Genomic DNA, 16,698 nt, shown 5'->3' with positions numbered 1-16,698 from the left:
TTCAAATTCTTTCTGCATGACTGAGGCAAAGCTTTGACTCATAGCTTCTTCATTGCTGCCAAAAATAATGTCATCTACATACACAACAAGTATTAGCAATTTGTCATTTTCAACTTTTATATATAGATTGCTATCTGCTGAACCTTTTGAAAAACCTTGTTGATGAAGATATTTGTCCAACCGGTAGTACCAAGCCCTTGGGGCTTGTTTGAGACCATAGAGAGCCTTTTTCAATCGGCATACAAGATTTGGATCATTTCCAAGAATGAACCCATCTGGCTGTTCAATGTACACTTCTTCTTCCAAGTCTCCATTCAGAAATGCTGATTTTACGTCCATTTGAAATACTTTGAAGTTCTGAAAACTTGAGAGAGCAAGGAACATTCGGATGGCCTCAAGTCTTGCAACAGGAGCAAAAGTTTCTTCAAAGTCTATTCCTTCTTGCTGTGCATACCCTTTACAAACAAGTCTGGCTTTGTTTCTAATTACTTCTCCATTTTCATTCAATTTATTTTTGAAGACCCATTTTGTTCCGATAACATTCTTATCCTTTGGTCTAGGAACCAGCTCCCAAGTGTTGTTCTTTTCGATTTGCTCAAGTTCTTCATCCATTGCTTTCACCCAACATTCATCTTTGCATGCCTCTTTCACATTTTGTGGTTCAGTAGAGGAGAGTAATGCCAAATAGCTTGAAGCTTCTGCAACTGTTCTTCTAGTTTGTATACCTGCTTCTTTCTGTCCCATGATCTGAGATTCTGGATGGTTCTTCTGAACATATCTGGATGGAGTCTTTTCTTCTATTCTTGTTCGTTCTTCTGCGTCTTCGTGAGGTTCTTCTTGAGATTCTTCTTGAGGTTCTTCTTCTTCATCATTCTGTCTTTGAGGGTAGCTTTCATCTTCTTCGATATCTTCACGATGTATTTGCCTAGGAATGTATCCCTTCTCATCAACCACTACATCAATGCTGTCAACAATTCTGCCAAGTCTTTTATTGTAGCATTTGTATGCTTTGCTATGTGGAGAATAGCCAAGAAGAATGCCTTCATCTGCTCTAGGATCAAGTTTACCAAGCTGCTCCTCAGTATTCTTGATATAGCATTTACTCCCAAAGATTTTGAAATGCTTTACTGAAGGAGTTTTACCACTCCAGAGCTCATGAGGAGTTTGAGTGCTGTTCACCCGAACATTTGTCTTGTTGAGAATAATAACCGCAGTATGTGCAGCTTCACCCCAGAAAGTTGCGGGAGTTCCTGATTCATCAAGCATAGCACGAGCCATTTGTTGGATTGTTCTGTTCATTCTTTCAACAACTCCATTTTGCTGAGGAGTTCTAGCTGTAGAGAATTCTCTCCTTATCCCATGTTCATCACAGAAATCGAAAAATTCATTTGAAGTAAATTCCCCACCTCTGTCGGATCTGAGGCACTTAATTTTGTGACCTGATTCATTTTCAACCAAGGCTTTGAAGGATTTGAATTTTTCGAATGCTTCATCTTTGTGTTTCATAAGTCCTAACCAAACAAACCTGGAGAAGTCGTCAATAAATAATATCAAGTATTCCTCTCCTCTAGGTGTTCTTTTCCTGAATGGTCCACATACATCTGTATGTACTAGCTCAAGAGGCATGCTAGCTGATCCTTCTTTCTCTGGAAAGTTAGTCCTGGTTTGTTTTCCAAACTGACATGATCTGCATATGGTGTTGTCAGGAATTTTGATATCTGGAAGATCGCGAACTGCCTGATATTTGCAAGCTTTCCTTATTTGTGAGAAGCTTAGATGTCCCAACCTTCGATGCCATAACCAGTGCTCTTCATCCTTGCTTAGATAGCATTGTTGTTGTCCTTCATCAAATATGTATAGATTATTTGGAGTTCTTTTTCCTTTGAGAACTGTTTTGCCTGTATCAAGATCACGAACAAGACATCCATTTGATCTGAATATAACCTCGGTTCTTTGATCACACATCTGGCTGACACTTAGAAGATTATGCTTCAAACCATCAACAAACAAAACATTTCCAGCCTTAACATCTTCTTTTAAAGGAGCAATACCTTTTCCTTTTATAGTTGCAGGAGTATCATTTCCAAAAGAGACTTTCTTTCCCTTTTCTAAACTAGAATAAGACTCAAGTTTTTCTTTATCACCTGTCATATGCTTCGAACATCCACTGTCAATGTACCATAGATTTTCTTGCCCTTCTGCATAAAATGCTATCCCACATCTTTCTGTTTGAGGTTCCTTTATTCTCCATGTTTTGGTGCCTGAGGCTTGTTCCTTTTTCCGCTCTTGTACTTTTCTTTCCGGAAACCTGCTTCTGCATTCAAAGTCTTCATGTCCAAAATTATTGCAAATAGAACATTCGACTTCATTTTCAAGAGCTGAAAAGTTGTTATAGGTCCTTTTTGTAATCCCTGTCATACTTCTTTGTTTTTGAGCTTCCCTAGTCATGATTGTTTTATACGCAACACATTGAGCTGCTTTGTGACCAAAGTTATGGCAAGAAAAGCATTGTCCATTGAAGAAGCTTCTGCGATTATTGAATCTACCAGCCAACTGATTGTAATTTCTATTTTCATTTATTCTTGAATCAAAATGAGAAGATTTTACCTGTGGCTGGTTGTGGCTTTTGTTCACCCTTAAGCTGGATTGCCCCTGATGGTTTCTGTTTGACATTTGTCCCTGCTTTACCTGATGATCTTCCTTGTGCTCTTGCTCATTTCTTCTTGCTGCATCAAGATAACTTTTTGAAGTGGATGCTTGAGAAGTTTCTCCATTATAGCCCAGACCTGTCTTATTTAGTGGAGACCGCTGCACACTGATAATCTCATCCAAAGTTTCTGATCCTTTGACAAACTTGAGATTAATAGTTTTTGTTTTCTCAATTTCTTTTCTAAGACCAACAATTTCACCTTCTAATTTTTCAAGATGTTTTTCCTTTTCATCAATTTGAAATTGTAGAGTATCAATAATCATGTTCTTTTCTTCTATACATCTCTTGAGTCTAGTAATTTCATCATAAAGGTTATCCACATCTACAGCATCCTCATAATCATCATCTTCAAATGCCATTAACAACCTATATTTATTACCTTGTTCATCTTCATCACTGTTTGATAAGCCATCACTATCTTCATGGGTGTAGTAGCTTTTCTTATTTGCACTTTGTTTCTTGTTCCATCTAACTGGTTCCTTTCCTTTATCCTTATAAGAGCATTTTGCAGCATAATGACCTACTCTTCCACAAGCAAAGCATTTGAAAGGTAGCTTACCTCTGAACCTTCCAGAACCCCTTTGAAGATTTCTGACAAAATTTGATTCTTCTTCCTCTTCTTCTGGAACATGGCTTGCTTCATAGTGATCTTCTTTGCCTGATGCTTTAAAAGCAGCCTCCCTTCTGTCTGATGGTCCTCCCTTTCTCATTTCATAAGCAGTTAGAATTCCATGTAGCTGAGACATAGTGAGAACACGGAGATTTTCTTTTTCTTCTATTGCAGATACTTTAGATTCAAACTTGGGGGATAATGATCTTAGAATCTTTTGAACTACTATAGACTCCTTTATTTCTTCACCCAAATTTTTCATACAATTTACAATCTCATCTACCCGAAGAAAATAATTAGCCACACTTTCATCATTATACATCTTGAGAGTCTCATATTGAATCCTGAGAGTTTGAAGTTTGGCTTGTTTTACCTGTTCATCTCCTTCATAGCTTGTGATCATTTTGTCCCATATTTCTTTTGCTGATTTGAAGTGCATTACCTTCATGAATTCTGTTTGGGATATACTTCCTAATAAAGTACTGACTGCTTTTGCATTTGTTTCATACTTCTTTTTCTCAGCTGGATCTGTAGGAGTAGCTGAAGGAAAAGCATAGCCTGTTTCTACAATGTCCCAAACTTCAGTACCAAGAGATTGAAGATATGCAGTAACTCTTACCTTCCAATAATTGAAGTTTGTCCCATCAAAAACCGGTGGCCTGATTGATGCTTCTCTCTCGTAGTTGCTCATGATGAACGATCTACCTTCAAGCGATCAAGCTTTTCTGAAGGACCTGCTCCGATACCAATTGTTGGAAATAATACTGAGAGGGGGGGTGAATCAGTATTATCTATCAATTTAACAAATCTTCCTTATTTGATCTTTTGAATTATTCTTGCATATCAGTACCATAAAATAATGAGCATGAACAAAGAAAATAGACAGTCACACCAAAGAACACAAGATGTAAGGTGGAAACCCAATGTGGGAGAAAACCACCTGCTGCAATATGTCTCTATCTTCTTTCAAGAAATTCTTTTTACAATGATTTTGTACTGGTGCAGTCCTTTACCAGTACGCAGGCTGCAACCTGCAGAGAGCTACAACTCTCTCTCGTTTTCCAGTCTCTCCTGGAAGGGAGCTACAACCCCCTACTTCTTTTCATGAAGAATCAAATGATCAACAAGTATACAACAGATACAGTCCACTACAGATATCAGATCAGTAATCACAGGAACAACCCAGAACACCTTATGAACAGAAATATACAATTAACAGATCATCTTAAGACAGGGACGCAATTTTTCTTTCTGTGGCCTGCGACTGGACGCAGTTTACCTTCTGCTGTTCTGCGTGCAAACGCACTGTTCCTTTAAGCTTCTCTGCGTACCGGCGCACCCAGTAACACTATCGCGCCGCGTCTTTCGCTTCAGAGACGCACCCAATAACACAGTCGCGCCGCGTCTTTCGCTTCAGAGACGCACATGAGCCCGGTCTTCCCTGCGTCTCGGCGCACTTGTCCTTCACTGAACCTGCGTCCCTTCAGATATAAAAGATATGAGGACTTCAGAACTGACCCAACCACTCAGATCTACAGATCTGATCATGCGCCAAAGAGATCACAGTCCATTAGAAGATTCGCCCTCATAGATCTGGACTAGATCTCACCAAAAGATATTCAACCAAGATGATACTAAATCCAAATGAACTCCTTTGCTTTATATAGGCAAGCTCCTCCCCAAAACATGGAACAATACCACGAGCCGACACCATAGAAACACAAAAACCGTCGGCTAGATACCACACAAGAAACCCCCACGTGCTTTTCTCTGCCTTGAAATGTGTGCACTGGGTGGACGCACCTCCTGAACGGCTGGCCTGCGTCCCTGGACGCGGGTTCTGCATGGTATACCTGCGGGGACGCACTTGCTGAACAGATTTCCTGCGTCCTTCTTAAAAATAGAGAGCTGATCATCAAGAATAGTGATCTATCACCTGAATGGGTTGCCATCAAGGACAACACCTGAATCATAATGCCAACAGTCATATGCATCGTAGCGCAAACGTCGTCACGGTTGTCCAATGATCAAGCACAAGCATCACGCTTGTGGAATCGTACCCTTAGTCAGTCATGTTGATCATGTATATCTGGATGGTTTGAGTCATCTCATTATCAAGTCATGTAATTGTGTGTCTGCAAGATTGTGTATTCACCTTTTCACTCGCTCACACACTTAGTTGTTTTGCTAAAGTTCTGATGACCAGATCTCCCTCTGACAGCCGGACCTTCACCCCACCATCGCCTCAATCGACTGTGACCTGGAATAATGTAGAAGAACCAAGCAAACCATTTCAAGTTGCACTCCCTGCAAGCTGATCAATCAACCTTCCTGCTGGTCAACTAGAGAATTTGACCCGATGGTCACCTCGAGAATGATTCACCTCAAAAATTGCGCAGAGGTTGCAGACCTTGCCAACTTCACTGACTAAGAAAATTGTGCAGACAAGCCAAATAGACACCCAGTGCCCGTCCCCATATCCCTAAAAAAATTGCATAGTTTTTCCATCCAGCCTACCAGTTAGCCAGCTAGCTACTCACCCGGAAAATTGCGCAGATTTCATGAGTAAGTCCTCTACTACCCAACAGTCCGCTTAGCTCAGAAATTGTGTTGGGTTGTGTTATATTCTTTCCACGACTAGCCCACGTAGTTAACCGGGGGTTAGAAGGGGGTCAGAGCCCCCGTTCGTTGCATAGTGGGGGGTCACAAGGGGTTTGAGGGGTGCAGCTAACCCCACTCTATGGGGTTCGGGGCAACGCCCGGAAATTTTTTGGTTTTGGACCCTATGTTAGGTTGGGTGGACCCACCTATGGTTTTGTGCATGATTTTCGCACATGTTTTTGGACGTGATGGTTTTCGGTCCATGGTAGTGGATGCTTCAGCATGTATAAATATGTATTGTAACATTGAAAGGAACATAATGAAAAATCAAGCTGGTAGTCCCGGTTTTGGGATCCAGGGGAAAATCTTTGTGTATATGTGTTTTATGTGTTATGCTCTCACATTGTTTATTTTCTGTGTTTTAGAATTCGTATGTAGGTAATTTCTGTACGGGATTAAAACCTACATTTGGTATCAGAGTTGTTTTGGCTTCAAGGGGACGCCTTTGTTCCTGAGGGGTTTTGCTCGGGCCTATGGTAGACCCTGTTCAGTGGGAGATTTGTGAGATCGATTTTGGTGGTGAAAGGAGATGGCGAGTGTTATCACAAAATCAAGCACTGGAAGGCTGCAACCCAGGTAGACTTCATGTAACTATTTCAAACCAATCTTTTAGCTAAGGCTTAGCCTCCTCAGCCTAAGAGGGCTCTCTCAAAGGGTTAATGATTTAGATTAAAGATATGAATAGATGGCTAACTCTATGGTTTGTGATTTTATATGTTTGTAGATTGGAAGATGGAGAGTTGCTACCATTGGGCTATGGAGTCAGTGACAGAGATAAGGATAACAAATGGCTCTTCTTATAAAACTGAGGCTTGTATATACTTCAATGAAAGAGTGACACATTCAAGAAAGTCTCAAATAACTTGAAGTTCATAGGAGTCAGAGCATGTGGGCATGAATTCTGAATAATGATACATCAAGGTATTTAAAAGGAGAGAATTTAAAGTGATATATCAGAGTTTAATACCTAAAGGAAGTTAGAGCATGAGTAACCATGAATTCTGAGTAATAAGTATTAAAACATTGAAGAAAAACATCCAAAGATAGGACTCAAAAACTCAATTCACCATAGTTTAACACTTAAAGGAAGTCAGAGCATGTTCCTCCATGAATTCTGAGTAATAAGCATTAAGACTATGGAAGTAAAGCATATCAAAGATGAAAGATGAAGCTCACTGAAGTACACTAAGAATCTCAGCTTCAGAAAAGTCCAACTGCTTCTGTATATATCAATCCCTGCATAGCATTTACAAAAGTAGTCTTTTTCTCTAACATTTTCCAACCCTTTGTACATCAGTTCTTCACCCATATATAGATTTCATGTAGATTCCTTCCTCCAGCATGAGGGGAATTCGAATTCCTCCTAATTTGACACCTAATGACACTCAAAACTAACTATTAAATGCAAAGGACAGCTAACTAGGAGTCCTAGAGACCTAATACAACTAGGAGTGAAACTCCTTATTATGATTACAACAAACTTATCTAAAAATTTAAAGCATTCTTTGACACCTAACACTCCATGAGGTCGAATTTGATGAAGCCTCCCACGTGGTCACCCAACTGCTGATGAGAAACCCTAGAAATTAGGGAACATGTTTCCCTGTTTTTAGGGTTAGATCCTTGAAAATTGCAGAGCCTTTATCTCTTCATCCATGACACATTTTACGAAACTGAAGAAGATTTTTGTAGCCCATGTTGTCCAGAACAAAAACCTCTCCTGGTTTTTGAAAATATTTCTCCAGCTGTCCAGAAACTGTCCTTGAAAAACACGTGGCAAACAGGGAAAAATCCGTTTTCTGAAATTAGGGTCTCAATGAAAGCTTCTTATCTTCCAACTGAAAACACATACGAATAAAGTGAGATAGGTTATTGTAGCTGGACATGTTATGAAGAGAAACCTCCTTCATAATTCCAAGATAGCCTTTCATGTGACCAGAAACTGATTTTTAAAAACACTACTAAAACCAGTAGACAAATCTTGACTTTCTGCAGTTTCGTAGCGCAAGTTTAACCATAAATTCCTCCCACCTCAGAACGAATTTGAAGAAACTGAAAGATTTTTTGGTAGTGCAGCATGTTAGGAAGAAAAGCCTCTTTCATTTTGCAAAATTAAGTTCTCAGCTGCTCAAGAAAGCTTTTAGAAATTGACTAGTAAAAGCAGAAAACAGAGTTTCTTCAGCTGAAACAGGCTGCTACAGGGGTTTCGCAGCGCGCTGCGAAATCACCTAAAAGATGTTGCGCTGCGAAACTGCTAAAAATAATTTATGTGTTTTACCATCAAACAAATGTAAGACATTTGCATTGAAATTTTGTCAGTGATAACAGTGGCTCCACTTGGGATAGTGTGCCCTTGTGGTACACTAAGAACCTGCAGTTCCAGTGCCTTGTAAAATTTATTTGACAAACATCTTCTTTCAGCTTCTTGAGCCTTCACCTCAGGCTTAAGCTTGATGATGACTGTGGGAAAAAGAAATCTACCACTACTGAAAAAATGCTCAGTCAACCTTGAGCTTATTTGCACTTTCCTACCTACCTACCCTATCAGCTGCATTCTCCAATTGTAGCTCAAGGAACATGAAACTTCCAATGAAGCCAATCATCAATCTGATCTGAAACTTGGATCTCCTTACTGTGCTTGAAGCATAAATAAACCAGATACTGAAATAACCAAGGAAGCATGAGGTGCAACTGTTCTTCAAGATGAACATATAATTGGAAGCCTGAACAGTAAATCTTTTCCATGTAGTCAGCTATAGGGTCAAAAAACACATGGTTAGTTTGATAATCATCATAACATTCTATCTGTTTAGACAACTGATCCTTAGCCACACAAAACCCCTTTGATGTGCTATCCAATTTTCTATTTGACAAGCTATCCAACTGCTTTTCTGAATCATTCCAACAAACAATGGAATTTTCCTCATTATTATCATCATTCTTTGGTGTAAGCTGCTGCAAGAAATTACAAAAATGAACAATCTTTTCCTCTGCCTGAGGGTCATAAAAAATTTCTTCCAACATTTCTTCTTGGTGTTTGTAATCATGTTCATTTTGATAATGATCCGAAGACTGACAAGTCTGCTGCATCTCTACATCAATATCAAAGGATTGAACATGGTTTTCATAAGTAAACCCTTGCTGATCTTCATGCTGCAATTCATGAGATGTTGTACTTTCTTCTTGGTGCTGAAATGCATTGTTATGAAGAGCCTCTAAAATTTCTTCATCCATAAACTCATCATCATCATAACAATCCTCCAAGTACTGAATGAGATTTAAAGAATGTCTACAACAATCTTTGAGCAACAATAAGGAAGGATGACACTCTTTATACATGTCATAGAACACATTATGGAAATCAGCAAGAGAAGATAATGAACCATTTTCCAAACTTTTATACCAAGACCATGCTTTTCCTTCTAAAGTGGCCATAAACATCCTCATGAGACAATCCTCAGGAAAGTGAACCTTAAGACTACGTACATGCATATGAAACCTAACCAAATGAAGAGCAGCATTGTCCTTCTTTTCATCTTTGAATATCAGAAGATCCTCTAACTAATCAACCTTTGGCATAGGATTTGGAAAACCAGGGATATGAGACCGATTCATAGGAGCATACCTGGCATTCATTCTTGCAGTGGAACTCATCTTGTAACTTCATCAAGCTACTGATCTTCTAGCAGTGGAGTCACCTTCTAATTTCTTATTTGATGTGTGGAGTCTCCAAGGTAGTTTTGCAGCCTCAAAGATGTCTGAGCTCATGCTACCTTCAGAAGTTCAACCATTGATTTTAGGAATGAATAGACTTCAGGCTCCCGGCAGATGCACCAAAATGTTATCACAAAATCAAGCACTGGAAGGCTGCAACCCAGGAAGACTTCATGTAACTATTTCAAACCAATCTTTTAGCTAAGGCTTAGCCTCCTCAGCCTGAGAGGGCTCTCTCAAAGGGTTAATGATTTAGATTAAAGATATGAATAGATGGCTAACTCTATGGTTTGTGATTTTATATGTTTGTAGATTGGAAGATGGAGAGTTGCTACCATTGGGCTATGGAGTCAGTGACAGAGATAAGGATAACAAATGGCTCTTCTTATAAAACTGAGGTTTGTATATACTTCAATGAAAGAGTGACACATTCAAGAAAGTCTCAAATAACTTGAAGTTCATAGGAGTCAGAGCATGTGGGCATGAATTATGAATAATGATACATCAAGGTATTTAAAAGGAGAGAATTTAAAGTGATATATCAGAGTTTAATACCTAAAGGAAGTCAGAGCATGAGTAACCATGAATTCTGAGTAATAAGTATTAAAACATTGAAGAAAAACATCCAAAGATAGGTCTCAAAAACTCAATTCACCATAGTTTAACACTTAAAGGAAGTCAGAGCATGTTCCTCCATGAATTCTGAGTAATAAGCATTAAGAATATGGAAGTAAAGCATATCAAAAATGAAAGATGAAGCTCACTGAAGTACACTAAGAATCTCAACTTCAGAAAAGTCCAACTGCTTCTGTATATATCAATCCCTGCATAGCATTTACAAAAGTAGTCTTTTTCTATAACATTTTCCAACCCTTTGTACATCAGTTCTTCACCCATATATAGAGTTCATGTAGATTCCTTCCTCCAGCATGAGGGGAATTCGAATTCCTCCTAATTTGACACCTAATGACACTCAAAACTAACTATTAAATGCAAAGGACAGCTAACTAGGAGTCCTAGAGACCTAATACAACTAGGAGTGAAACTCCTTATTATGATTACAACAAACTTATCTAAAAATTTAAAGCATTCTTTGACACCTAACACTCCATGAGTTCGAATTTGATGAAGCCTCCCACGTGGTCACCCAACTGCTGATGAGAAACCCTAGAAATTAGGGAACATGTTTCCCTGTTTTTAGGGTTAGATCCTTGAAAATTGCAGAGCCTTTATCTCTTCATCCATGACACATTTTACGAAACTGAAGGAGGTTTTTGTAGCCCATGTTGTCCAGAACAAAAACCTCTCCTGGTTTTTGAAAATATTTCTCCAGCTGTCCAAAAACTGTCCTTGAAAAACACGTGGCAAACAGGGAAAAATCCGTTTTCTGAAATTAGGGTCTCAATGAAAGCTTCTTATCTTCCAACTGAAAACACATAAGAATAAAGTGAGATAGGTTATTGTAGCTGGACATGTTATGAAGAGAAACCTCCTTCAGAATTCCAAGATAGCCTTTCATGTGACCAGAAACTGATTTTTAAAAACACTACTAAAACCAGTAGACAAATCTTGACTTTCTACAGTTTCGTAGCGCAAGTTTAACCATAAATTCCTCCCACCTCAGAACGAATTTGAAGAAACTGAAAGAGGTTTTGGTAGTGCAGCATGTTAGGAAGAAAAGCCTCTTTCAGTTTGAAAAATTAAGTTCTCAGCTGCTCAAGAAAGCTTTTAGAAATTGACTAGTAAAAGCAGAAAACAGAGTTTCTTCAGCTGAAACAGGCTGCTACAGGGGTTTCGCAGCGCGCTGCGAAATCACCTAAAAGATGTTGCGCTGCGAAACTGCTAAAAATAATTTATGTGTTTTACCATCAAACAAATGTAAGACATTTGGCATTGAAATTTTGTCAGTGATAACAGCGAGCAATGGAAAGATAGAGATCGAGAAATTTAATGATCAGAGTTTTGAGTTGTGGAAACTCAAGATGGAGGATCTGTTGGTGGATAAAGATCAGTGGATCATGGTAGTTCCAGGTACTAAACCAACGGGAGTGTTCGATGAAGAATGGAAGAAGTTGGATCGGAAGGCAAAGAGCACAATACGATTGTGTGTCTCAGATTCAGTATTGCTGAATGTATCAAGGGAAGCTACGACAAAGGCTTTGTGGGACAAGTTAGGGACTTTGTACGAATCTAAGTCTCTAGTGAATAAACTGTTCCTGCGGAAAAAGTTGTATAGCTTGAGGATGAATGACGGAGACTCAGTGAGAGAGCATCTGAATGAATTTAATAATGTGGTAAGTCAGCTGGCATCTGTTTATATTAAAATTTCAGATGAAGATAAGTGCATCAGTTTGTTGTGTTCTCTACCAAATTCGTGGGATAGTCTGGTTATTGCAATAGGTAGCAATGCAACTGCCTTGCAGTTTTGATGGAATAGTCTTATCCTTGCTGACGAAGGAGATGAGAAGGAAAAATATGGAGAGCCAAAATGGTGATTCCTTGTCTATACAAGGACGGTCCCAGAACAGAAACAAAAATAAGTCATCGAGTGGGAGATCTAAATCTAGAGGGATATCTAAATCTCTAGGAAAACTTGTAAAAGTGGTGTGCTGGAAATGCGGAAAGGAAGGGCACTACAAAAGGGACCGTAAATCTAAAGCTCCTAACAAAGGAAAGGGATCTGATGATGCTCCTTCTGTATAGGTGAAAACCACCTCAGATGAAGGTGGGGATGTGTACTTGGCTTCTTCAAGTACACATGTAGATCATGAGGCATGGTTGATTGACTAAGGTGCATCCTTTCACTTCATTCCCCATAGGGAGTGGTTCTGCGAGTATGAGAAATACGATGGTGGTGATGTCTTCTTAGGGGATGATAGGAACTCTAGAATTATTGGTCGTAGAAAATTAAAGTTGAAGTTGCAAGGTGGAAGGGTTAGAACACTTCTGGGTGTTCTGCATATTCATGCATTGGCCAGAAATCTAATTTCTGTAAGCAAGTTGGATGATGCAGGTGTAAAAACAGTGTTTGAGAAGGATACTTGCAAGATGGTTCGGGGAGCACTGGTATTGATGTGGGGAGTTCGGATTGGAGCTTTGTACAAGTTGCAAGGTAGCACGGTTGTTTATGGGCGCAAAAGTTCTATGGTTCCTGAAAGTGGAGCAGAAAATCTAGTGGTCTCTAGAGAGAAGACCATGTTGTGGCATCAAAGGCTTGGACATATTGGAGAGAAGGGCATTTGAATACTTCATGGTAAAGGTATGGTAGAAGGTATGAGTAATAGCTCTCTGGATTTTGATTTCTGTGAAAATTGTGTATATGGGAAGCAGAATCGGGTGAGTTTCCCCTCTGGTGGTAAGAGGACGAAACAAATATTAGAGCTTGTACACAGTGATGTGTTTGGACCTATGAAGGTTCCATCATCGGGTAAGTCTATGTACTACGTATCATTTATGGATGACTTCTCAAGGAATACATGGATATATTTCCTTACGAATAAATTTGAAGTATTTGACAGGTTTAAAGAATTTAAGGCTCTGGTGGAAAACCAGACAGAGAAGAAGATAAAGGTGCTGAGGACAGATAACGGTGGAGAATTTTGCAGTAAGGAATTTGAAGAATTCTGTAAGAGGTGTGGTATCGCACAGCAGAAGACTACTCCACATACACCTCAGCAAAATGGAGTTGCAGAAATAATGAACAAGACGTTGATGGAAAGGGAAAGAAGCATGCTCAGTGGTGCCAGGTTAGGACAAGAATTCTGGGTAGAGGCGTTAGATATTGCATGTTACTTGGTCAATAGGTCACCTTCATCAGCGTTGGAGGATAAGACTCCAAAAGAGGTATGGACTGGTAAGAAACCCTCTCTTTCACATCCGAGGGTATTTGGATGTGATGCATATGTACATGTTCCAAAGGAGAAACGAACAAGTTGGATAGTAAATCTGAAAAGTGCATCTTTATTGGGTATAAGGATGGTTTAAACGGTTATAAGCTTTGGAACCCAGTAACAAGGAAGGTTGTGTACAACCGAGATGTGGTGTTCAGAGAGGTGAAAGATGTTATTAAACATGAAGTCCAACCAAAGGAACCTGAGAAGATAGAGTTTGAGCTAAAGGAGGAAGAATCAAACTCTATAGCAGTGGAGGAATCAGAATATGAAGAGCCACAAACTCCGGGTGTGAGAAGATCAGTTCGAGAAAAAAGGCAGCCAGAAAGGTATTTTCCATCTGCTTTTTGTTCAAATTTTTCTTTATCTATTACTGATGATGATCCCAGAACTGTGAAGGAAGCAGTAGATTCAGAGGATGGCAAACTCTGGAAAGAGGCCATGGTTGATGAAATGGCATCTTTGCACAAACATGAGGCTTGGGATCTGGTGGAGTTGTCGGCTGGAAGGAAACCCATTGGAAGCAAATGGGTGTTCAAGAAGAAGACAAATGTAGAAGGAAAGGTGGAGAAATACAAAGCTCGGTTGGTAGCAAAAGGTTATTCCCAGGTGTCGGGAATTGATTCTGGTGATATTTTTTCTCTTGTTTCCAAGTTAACTTATATTAGATTACTTTTATCTGTTGCTGCTGCTTTTGATTTTGAGGTAGAATAGATGGATGTGAAGACATCATTTCTTCACGGGGCTTTGGAAGAGGAAATCTACATGAAGCAACTTGAAGGCTTTACGGTGAAGGGTAAGAAAGAATTGGTATGCAAGTTAAGGAAGTCTCTGTATGGGTTAAAACAGTCACCAAGGATGTGGTATCAAACATTTATACACGGACTCGGCTTTGCCAAAAGCAAAGCAGATCATTGTGTGTATTTTAAATTAATTGGTGATCGTGTTATTTATCTGGTCTTGTATTTGGATGATATGTTTCTGGTTGGAAATGACAAAGAAATTATCTAGGATTTAAAGACCCAATTGTCCTCCAAATTTGACATGAAAGATATTGGTGCTGCAAACTATATTTTGGGCATGGAAATTAAAAGAGATCATACAAATAGCAAGCTCTGGTTAAACCAGAGGAAGTATGTCGAGACAATATTGCAAAGGTTTAATATGCAGGATAGTAAACCAGTGAAGGTTCCTATTCCTGTAGGTGTGAAGTTATCTGCTGAACAGTGTCTCAAGACACAAGAAGAGGAAGAGGACATGTCCCGTGTTCCATATGCAAGTGCAATCGGTAGCCTAATGTATGTAATGGTCTGTACTAGACTAGAAATTGCACATGAAGTGGGAGTATTGAGCAGGTTTATGTCAAAACTAGGGAAGGAGCATTGGATAGAAGTGAAGCGGGTTTTCAAGTATTTGCGTGGCACTAGTAATTATGGTTTGTGCTACCAAGGAAGACCAGGATTGGACAGAATGTTGGATATTCATGGCTTTGTTGATGCAGACTGGGCTAGAGATCTGGATCAGAGAAGATCTACAAGTGGGTATGTGTTTAACCTATTTGGAGGTGTAGTCGGTTGGATGAGTAAGAAACAATCTGTAGTGGCACTATCAACTACAAAGGTAGAATACATGGCAGCCACTCATGCAAGCAAGGAAGCAGTTTGGTTGCAGAGATTGTGTTCAAGTATGGGGTTAGTACAGGGAGCTATAAGGATAGACTGTGACAACCAAAGTGCAATTTTCTTGACAAAGAACCCTGCATATCATTCAAAGACAAAGCACATTGATGTTCAGTATCACTTTGTGAGGGATATGATAGAAGACAAAAAGGTGTTGCTGGTAAAGGTGGATACTTTGAAGAATACTGTAGATGCATTGACAAAATCTGTGAGCTTTGAGAAGCTATCTTGGTGTAGAGAAACAATGGGTGTTGTAGGGCTGGATAAATGACTAAGCTCTCTTGTGGCCCCCTATGGAAAGAAAACAATAAGTGGGAGAATGTTGGGTTGTGTTATATTCTTTCCACAACTAGCCCACGTAGTTAACCGGGGGTTAGAAAGGGGGCGGAGCCCCCCGTTTGTTGCATAGCGGGGGGTCACAAGGGGTTTGAGGGGTGCAGCTAACCCACCTATGGTTTTGTGCATGATTTTCGCACATGTTTTTGGACGTGATGGTTTTCGGTCCATGGTATTGGATGCTTCAGCATGTATAAATATGTATTGTAACATTGAAAGGAACATAAAAAAAATCAAGCTGGTAGTCCCCGTTTTGGGATCCAGGGGAAATCTCTGTGTATATGTGTTTTATGTGTTATGCTCTCGCATTGTTTATTTTCTGTGTTTTAGAATTCGTATGCAGGTAATTTCTGTACGGGGTTAAAACCTACAAATTGCGTAGAGGTGATTAATAGGCTAACCTCCCAGCATTAGCACAGTTTTACCGCTAGCAGCTCCTAGCAACCCACTGCCAGTTCCTTCCAAGAATTGCGTAGTTTTTGTTGCCAAGCTCCCAATAGTGAATTGCCAGTTCCGTCCAGGAATTGTGCAGTTTTTTCTTCCAAGGTCCCAGTAGTTAGCTACTAGTTCCCTCCAGGAATTTCTTAGTTTTGGCTACCAGGCTCCCACTACCCACTCCTTCCAAAAATTGTGTAGATTTTGTCTACCCAAGTTTCCCATAGCCTAGACTGTTCCTCCCAAAAAATATGCAGTTTTGTCCTCCAGCTGAGCCAGACCCAACGGACAGTCACTGTCGATCTGGATTTCCCATCACCATCTCCTTGTGACTTCTACGTAGTTTTTACCAATAGTGTCCAGAGCCTCCATCCCAGCTTGAAGCTCACAACCTTGTTCTTCTCCCAGTCACCTGCACCTAGAACAATCATGCATCATGGTAGACTAGGAGATTTATGGATTTGATGTCTTCTCATCATGAGTGACTGCAGATATAGGGACACAAACAAACATGGCACAATGAAGGATGGGATGAACAAAGGAAGTACATGCAAAATGACATGTTCGCCAACGGACAAACAAATGATGCATTCAAAGAGATGTGCTCGTGAACATATGATCATGCAGAGATGTGTTTGCAGATAGACGGATGAACGAACATGC

Source organism: Pinus tabuliformis, chromosome 3_1 (assembly GCF_031772625.1).
Source record: "Pinus tabuliformis cultivar Carrire ecotype Pingquan chromosome 3_1, CPIR1, whole genome shotgun sequence".
In the NCBI taxonomy this organism is placed as follows: Eukaryota; Viridiplantae; Streptophyta; class Pinopsida; order Pinales; family Pinaceae; genus Pinus; species Pinus tabuliformis.
This window is presented reverse-complemented; position numbering follows the sequence as displayed.